Source organism: Desmodus rotundus, chromosome 1, assembly GCF_022682495.2.
Source record: "Desmodus rotundus isolate HL8 chromosome 1, HLdesRot8A.1, whole genome shotgun sequence".
NCBI lineage: Eukaryota > Metazoa > Chordata > Mammalia > Chiroptera > Phyllostomidae > Desmodus > Desmodus rotundus.
Genome location: NC_071387.1, coordinates 135,100,778 through 135,109,712, shown reverse-complemented (window position 1 = coordinate 135,109,712; position 8,935 = coordinate 135,100,778).

Below are 8,935 nucleotides of genomic sequence, written 5' to 3'. Positions count from 1 at the left end.
AAAAGGACTCATGGACATGGACAACAGTGTGGTGATTGATTGCAGGGGTGTGGGAGGGGAGTATAAGGGGACTAAATGGTAATGGAAAAAATTACAATAAAGATTAAATAAAAAAAGAAAATGGCATCTATAAAAATTCTATATTAAGAATTAAATGTTAGTAGTAGTCTAGCAAATTTTCAATGAATGGTGGACGCTGCTACTATGGATTTGTGGCTGTGCAGTGACCTTAAGGACCGTCTAGCCATTTCATAAACAAGCCGTGGTGGGCAATTTCAGGGTAAACAATCAAGTCACCCAATTTTTAGTTCAGGGCACTTTCTCCTATACTACATATGGTCATCTTTTCAGCAGTCTTGAGCTAGTATTTATCACTTTTTAATCCTCATAAGTTTTATATTTTAATATATGAGACAGATGTAGATTTAACGGATAAACATAAAAATGTCTCTATTTAAATTGAGTAATTTGGACTTTTTCATTAGACACATTATATTACTGACATGTTTACATAATTACTATTTTTAAAAATAAGGGCCACTGAATCATATAAAAGCCTTTATGTCATAAAGTATACAGAATGAACTTGGTTGAATATGTAATAAATTTGGAGTGATTTCTCTGAAGCTTTCTGTCTTTAGGTGTCATGTGATTCCTACCTTGGGCCTCCTATGCACTGTAAGTTATCTGCAGAACCTAAATTTTCATAGAGTAGCAAAACCATTGTTGTATTTCATGTGGTAAGTGCTGGCACTCTTTAATGTTCAAGACGGAACAGAAGTGTTGAGCGTTGCGAACTCCTCCGATACGAGGGCGAGGCTCTTTCGCATGAATGTGTGGTAGGCCAGGGCACCCGCAGTTCGCGTGCAGTAGGTCTGATCTAGCCTTCAGCCACAGTTTCTAAACATCAGCCATGTCTTAGTCTTCACATCTGGAAGGATGCATGGTAAAGTCCAAAAATAACTAGTAAATAAATGACTCAACCAATCATTTCTACTTGTCTTTATTAAGCAACTTCATAGTATTGAGAAGACAGAAAATGTTCCTGATCTCACAACTTAATAGTTCCAGGTCCTGGGGAGTGCTGTGGACACAAGGAGATGTGCTGGAGGGTGACTGAGTAAAGTGTTTGGCAACTTAGATGAAGTGATCAGGGAAACTCTCTGATGACAAGACATTCAATTACAGATACAAAGGGGCCAATCTGTGTTTTTTGGGGAGATATTGCTGTAATTTGGGAAACAGTACATTCAAAAGCCTGAAAGCAGAAGCTAACTTGGAATGATCAAACAGAAAACCAAAGCTAAACAGAAAAAAGGTTGAAATTATTGAAACATCATTAATAAAGAGAGAAATAGTAGACAGTGAGGTTCGTGAGGTTGCCAAGGGCCAGGTCACATAGATCCCGGTAGAACATGAAAAGAACTTGGGCTTTTTCCCTAAAAACAATGGGAAAACATGGGAGTCTTATTCATGCAATAAATGAATAACCATATATGAGGCGTTAGGTACTTACAGTTTAGGCACTATTCTAATATTTTACATGGATTAACTTATACAATGCTGTAGCAACCTTTTCAGGAAACTGGTGAACAGGTATGTTGAATAATTTCCCAAAGCTATACAGCTAAGTAAGAGTGCCAGGATTTGCAGCTGGGAAGTCTGGCTTCATAGTCCTTGCTGACGCCCTTAAACTTATAGCTTCCTTTTTATGACGGTGTAAATGTAACGTGCTAAGGAAGTTGGAGGACACGATTTGTTTCTTCTCCTCAAAGGTAGGCACAGCCTTATACCTCTTGAGATTTAATTCAGTCTAACCATAACTCATTGGTGTCATACTCAGCACATGGTACTGGCTGACTTTCCAGGGTTCAGAAATAAAGAAGATAATGTTTTTTCCCTCAAGGAACTTGTAGTCAAGCAAAAGAGGCAAGTAAATATATAAATGTCTATAATGCAAACAAGTCTCTCTGGTAATGAGTATGAGTGCTCACTAATATCCAGTCATCCTCTCTTTTGGAGGCCCTTGTGCACGAAATTGGACCCTGTGACTAATTCTGTCCATGGGGTGAGCATGGAAAGCCCCAGCACGACCCTCAGCTTCTTTTCCCCTCTAGCGGTGACTGGGAAGGCCTCATGTTGCCATGGTAGAGACACACTGTGAAAGCAACTGGTGACAAATGAACTCATTTCCTGGAGAATAGATGTCCTGGGAAGTTCCAGGCCCAGGTTTTTGTCAGCAAGAGATAAACATGTGGGGATAACAGCTGGGATCTCAGGCTCTCTTCGTTACCACGCAAGGCATAGACTAGCCTGTGTTTTCTGCTTTAAACAAACTAGCTGTGAACTATTCTGAGACACTAGAGAAAAAAACAACTAATTCTTATGGGTAAATCCAAGATGGTTCCACAGAATAAGTGAGGTTTTAATTGTGTATAAAAGAGGAGGAGGATTCCAACAGTCAGAAATATTAGGGAGTGGAAGAGGGATCAGGACGGAAGAATATCACAGCAAAATGTACAAACTGAATGATGACAGCATTCTGTGGAAGGAAAACTAAATTTGAAAGGCAGAAAAAGCTATGTTTCTGAAATATCTGCTAGTTACTGGTAAAATAGTAGGCGAGTGAAAGGTAATGATAGAGAGGTGTGAGTGAAAAGATTGGTCCGGGGCCACTTATTTGTAGTTTTGATACATTTAAGGTCCTTGAACTTGATTTTGTACAACCTGGGAGAACTATTAAAAGATTTTGATACAGGAGACGTTTGCTGGTAACTAAGGAAATGTATATATTGAATAGACTGCAGTAATTGCGATATAGTCCCTGCCCTGTTTGGCTACAAACTATAATCAGAGATATTACATTGTTTTAAAATGATTTGCTTAGGTGACATTAAATGTAAACTGCATAAGAGCAAATAGTTTTAGAGATATTGAGGCAACCTCAAAGAAGATGTTACATTTGTTTCTAGTCTTCGGTGCTCATAGATAGCTAAGACGTGAGGTAGGTAGTGAGAAGGAAGGAGAGGTAGAGCGGGAAGACGCAGGTGAGTATGAGTTGGGCTTTGTGACTGCAGGCCGCCTGGGCCTAGGAAGGTAACTCAGGCAGCAATGTGACCAAAGTTTCTAGCAATTGTTCCGGAGAGAAAATAGGGGCTTACCTGGAATAGAGGTAATGGAGATAGATGGAATGGGTCAAGAGACCTCAGATGTGTCCAGGTGTCTAGTTTGGGCTACTAAATTAATGATGCATATAATTAGTTGTTATTAGTGAGAAAAGAGAAATAGTATGTTTGAAGAATCAAAAAGGATCACCTGGCTGGTTTCAGCTTAGTTTGTAGGAAGCTTGGTGGATCCACTGAACTTGAATGAGAAAATAGCCTTGCTTCTGGCAATAATGCTTATGTCTGCATTGAATTCTCTTCTGAGACATGAAAGATCTTAAGACAAAAATAACTCTCTGGAGAATAGTGCTGCTGTTCTTGAGTTTAGGATGCAAAATGTAAAGGGTAGAAGGGTATTTATTTTATATTATTTGCAAATTTTTATGGGTATAAATGTCATCATTATGAAATAAATATTATAACATTATTATTTCAAGTGTTCATAGGTGCTGATTAATGAAAAAATACAAATCAGTAAAAAATAAAACTGGATCCTTATGAACTATTTGTCATCACTGTAATTCCTTAGTCACCTGACAGTGACAGTACAACTATTATCATGATCAGAATCTCTAAGTTTTTGATACTCAAAAAAACTCCTACTCATGTAGAGGTTGAGAACTTCTGCTCTTGTTTCCTGGTGCAATACTTATATCTCTGGTATATAAAGTTATATGTCTGAAGGAACCTGAAATTAATAAAACAAATTCATTCACTGACATTGAATATAAAGCAAAAGGGTCGGAAGGTGGAAATAGGCTTGTTTTGACATAATCTGTAATATAACATTTATGTACTTAGATAAAACAACTGATCTCAGGAGTTCTGAGCAAGTTCTCAGAAGATCAAGTATTGGTCATAGGAGGTCTGTCCACAAAGTATCCAGCTATGTAATATGAAAAATAGAGACATTTATTGAAGAAGACACAAGATACAAGAAACATTGTACATAGGACAATGACACCTCAGTCCCCTTCAAAGTAGGCACCTTGGGACCTCATACAGTTAGTTCTCCCAATCACAATCAGCTGCTCTGTCAGATTTTCCTGAAACTCATCAATGGTCTGAAATCTCTTCCCTTACAAAGGTGATTTTAGTTTTGGGAAAAGCTGGAAGTCACAGGGCCCCAAATCTGAGCTATATGGGGCCTCAGTCACCTGGGTGACTTGATGTCTCACCAAAAACTCTTCATGAGACATGACACAGGAGCAGTTATGTTGTGATGAAGCTGTCAGTTACCAGTTGCCCATAACTTCAGCCTTCTGATTATCTGAGTAGTTTCCAAGGAGGAATGTTCAAGCTTAATGCAAAATTTGATGCAAATTCATTGCTCTACTCGCTCAGTGACTTTGAATGCGACAGCCACACAGTACACATGCTCACTCAACAGTGTTTACAGCCGCCAACTGACTGGTACAGTGGAGTCATCATTGTTCATGCATGCTCATTCCAGTCCCCTCTCCTTGGTTGCCAGGTTACATCAATGTCACTGCAAATGATTCTCATTATATTAACAATGGCTGGATTTTTTCTGGACAGACCACATGGAGTCTAGTAGGTTTTAAAGAGCCCAGTTCTCTGTGTTTCTGCGTGCATGCACGTGCACATTAGGAGGATGGTGGTGGTGGTAGGAGGGTGAGGAGGGATGCACCAATGCTCCAATAGACTTCTCAGCTTGTATCTCTTGGGGACATAGGAAGTTTGCCAACTGTTCACATTATTTTCAAATAAGTTCTTCATTTGAAACCTGTGGATTCTAGCTTCATTTTGATTGTGAAAGCATCTGTTGCAAACTATATTGAAAGTGGTCCATTATTTTCTTCCCTACGTGAGGACTTTGATCCGTTGTGAGAAATTAGTTTATTGTAAATATAGTATAACTTGGCTGAAAGCATTTTGTTCAACCTACGTGCCAAAAGGTAATGCCTTTTATTGTTCTTTCACTGAAAAGTCTAGGAGGGTTTAGCTAAATGTTTCCCTAATAAATTGTATGGGGAATCTGTAATTGCTCCGTGGAAAAATCTAAAACAAGCAATTAGCCAAGGCACTGTTTGTTAAAAATGACATGTCCCTGGAAGTCAGCTGTTACTATCAGCATAAAGGTTTTCTCACTACTTGTGCCCCTCACTCTTGACTTGGAATCAGATAACACCAAGTACCTGCTGATTTCATTCTGCAAAGGTTTCTTCGTTAACATCTCCAGATATCATACAAGGCTTTCCATTGGCATCAGAATTTAATTAAGTATAGTCAGTTTGCCTTTGATTTGAGTTTGATGATTTGAATCACAACTGCCTTTAGGGAGAAAAATAAGTTCGTATATTACTCACCATTTCACATCTGTTGCAGTTTAAAAGACTCAATTGCCAAGAATTTTATGAAGCATCATTTAGTAATGGCTCAGGAAATGATTAGTCAATGCACTCGTCTTGTGCTCAAAGTGGAGGGCACCCTCTATTGTCCATCTTGCTCTGAAGTTTCTCAAAACAGAATCAACCCGTGAATTTGCAGTTTCTTCTTAAAGGAACACTGATAATGGATACATCACATAAGAGAATTATTCAATATTCTAAATATTGATGTTAAAGCATAGAGATAGATTAGTCTTAAAAAATAGACCCTGATGATGATAATTTTTAAAAAACTGGCTTCATTCTCATTTCCATCAAATAACTGGGATTTCCAAAGTCACCTGATATCTCTGTGAAACAATTTTTCTTCTTTGGAAAATGAGGATGTTAATAATTGCGCAATATACATTTGCAAAAGTTGTTTTGCGGTTATATAAATTTGAAGTATGAATGAAGTTTCCAGCATTTTTTTGTTGGTTTTTTCAACTTTAAGGTGGAATTATTATTCACATTTCACATTATAAAACTGTGGAACTGATGATCATATCTTGTAGTTTTAGGTTTTTGGCTGAAAACTGATACCTCAAAAAGTTTGCTACTTTAAACCTTCTCCTTATATGACTCCCAAGATCTTATTACTTCTCTTAAATGTCTCTTACACTTTATCTGGGATTTGCAGTGGATCTCCTTTATTATTATTTAGCCATGTTTTGATTCTTGATGATTTCTAATGGTTTGTACCTCAGACCTCTGCTATTTCCGTTAACATGCAACTCATTAATTTTTATTGTATTAGCCACAGCATAAGAATGGCTTCCGAGTATTTATTCTAGCTTTACAAAACCTTCAGCACCATGTTTCCAGACAGTTAGTACACTGTTCCACTTGTGCAGAGCACGTGTCAAAGCCAAACTCAAACATACCTTGATCCCAAACGTACCTCGGATTTGATCCCTTTTGCAAGACAGCAGGTGTTTTTTTCTGTTTTTTTTTTTTTCCCATTGGGAGGCATATAATATTTGGTTTGCTCATTGCAACTGGGTGGATCATTGTTCTAGATCTTTTCAGTGGACAGAGTTAATGCAACCTTTTTAGTGACAGAGCTAATACATTTTATGTACCTGCATATTAAAGTATCTCATGAGCACGATTATGCTGATGCTTCCTACACCAATTTTATAACACAGATTGTTTTTACGTAGTTTGTTTTACATTTTATCTGTATCTCCTTACACATTGGGAACCCTAGTTGTTGAGGACACAGTGAATCATAGAATTAAAATATCCCATAATTTCTCATTTCCTTTATTCCATGTCACCTGCATAATTATCTCAGGATCACAATTATAATACTATAACCACCAATAATATTCTTGCAAAAGCAATTATTTTTTCACTTGTTCTCCCCATTCTCCTCCTTATTTTTTAAAATAATTGTCTTTACTCACATTGTAAGAGCATATAGTGTTACATACTAAAATATTTTCTTTTTAATCTTCACTCATTATTAGTTCCACAAATAATTATATATTGAATCCTCGCCAGCAGTCCTACCAGGAGTACATGTCTTCAATTTTTCAGCTGTATATAGTTTCCCCTCTACTTGTCAGCATGCACATGGAACAACGAAGAAAGAAGAGAGCCAGCTTCACAGGTCAGGTGTGCTTATTCCCAGGGTAGGCACTGGGGGCGGATTGTCTTGGCGTCAAACGGGACAGATGCAAGAAAACCATCTTCTCTGTTTCTATGAATGTGACTCATTTCTTAGAAAAAATATTGAGGTACATATTGATCATAAATACATCCATTTGCCTACAGGATTAATCTTTAATCTATTTATTACTTAATTGTTCCTGTTTTATCTTTATGAAGCACTAAAATATTTTAAAAGCTATTTTAACCATTTGTGAAGAAAACAGATAACCAGAAAGTTAAAATGTTAACATAAATATTAACCTATTAACCTGTTAAATCACTTATCAACATTAGTAAATTCTTCTATATTATCCAAAGTAAACATGCATATAAATGTATGTGAGAGTTAATGAGTAATACAGAGGTATGCATTCATCTTTCTTTATATGAGAATATTTTTAATTGTTGCAATTAACATCTGTGTGTTTATGTGCTACTGAAAAGATCATTGGTGAGCAATAGGGTATAATGCAACAAATACTGTCCAAAAATAAATATTCTATTAATTTATCAATTTATTTTTACTATAGAAATACCCAGGCAACTTTCATGAGGTCAACATTTTCTGCTTAAAAGCTTAGTAAGTATACACTTTACTAACTTATTTTCACCTGCAACACTGATACTAAAATATACTTTGAAAATATAACACATTTCCCTTTAGCAATTCATTCTTTATATTTAGTTCTAAATGACTTTTTTTTAACCCTCATCTGAGGACATGCTAATTGATTTTAGAGAGAGGTGAGGGGAGAGAGAGAGAGAGAGAAAGAAACATTAATTAGTCTCTTCTCACCGGTGCCCCAACTGGGAACCAAATCTGCAATATAGGCATGTGCTCTGACTGGGAATCAAACCCATGACCTTTTGGTTTTTAGGACAGCATCCCAACCAAGTAAGCCACACTGGCCATAGTTTAATTAGATAGACTTTAAATAGGAATGAGCTTCATTTCACTTAATCAGCAAGTCCATAGAAAAGAGAATTGAGTTAGAGACCACTGACTGTTAAAAGTGGCATAACGATAATTTTAAGAGTTCAGTTGAGTAAAAATCAACTCAAATAGGGCAGTACCAAATCCCAAGTCATTAAGAGTACTTCACCAGGAGCTAGGGGAAAGACTTTGATAGAGAAGAGGTGGAAGCAAAGTGAGAAAATTATTGCATTGGCTATAGCTTAAGTGGTTGCGTTGTTTGGAAAAGCCTGGGTGGCTGTTGGTCCTTGGCTGTCCTTAGGGCTCGATTTCCTAACCTTAAGGCGCTTATAGGCTTAGAGTTTGGTTTGTTTACATGGGCTGCTAAGGTATCAGATCCACCTCAGCCTAATGGCCTCCTTGTTTAATTAATTTAACAGATCTCACATGAACAGTCTAATAATTTAAATAAGAGTTGAATGTAGGTACTTAGTGTTAAAACACTTTTTTTCTTGTTCATAGAATTTCTATAGCCAATAAATAGGAAAATGAAAGGAATATCTCTGTATTTTCTTTCATTTTTTATCTTTTTCTGACACACTGTGATTCACCTACAGTACACTTTGAATTTTTAATTAAAAATGTCATGGACAAAACCAAGGGGGAGGGGGGAAGTAAGGGAGGGAGGTGGATTTGGTTAGGGTGGAGGGGAGTGGTGGGGAGAAAATGCAGACAACTGTAATTGAACAATAAAGTAATTTAAAAATATATAAATAAAAATGTTTTTACAAAGGAGGAAAAGGCCTATCACT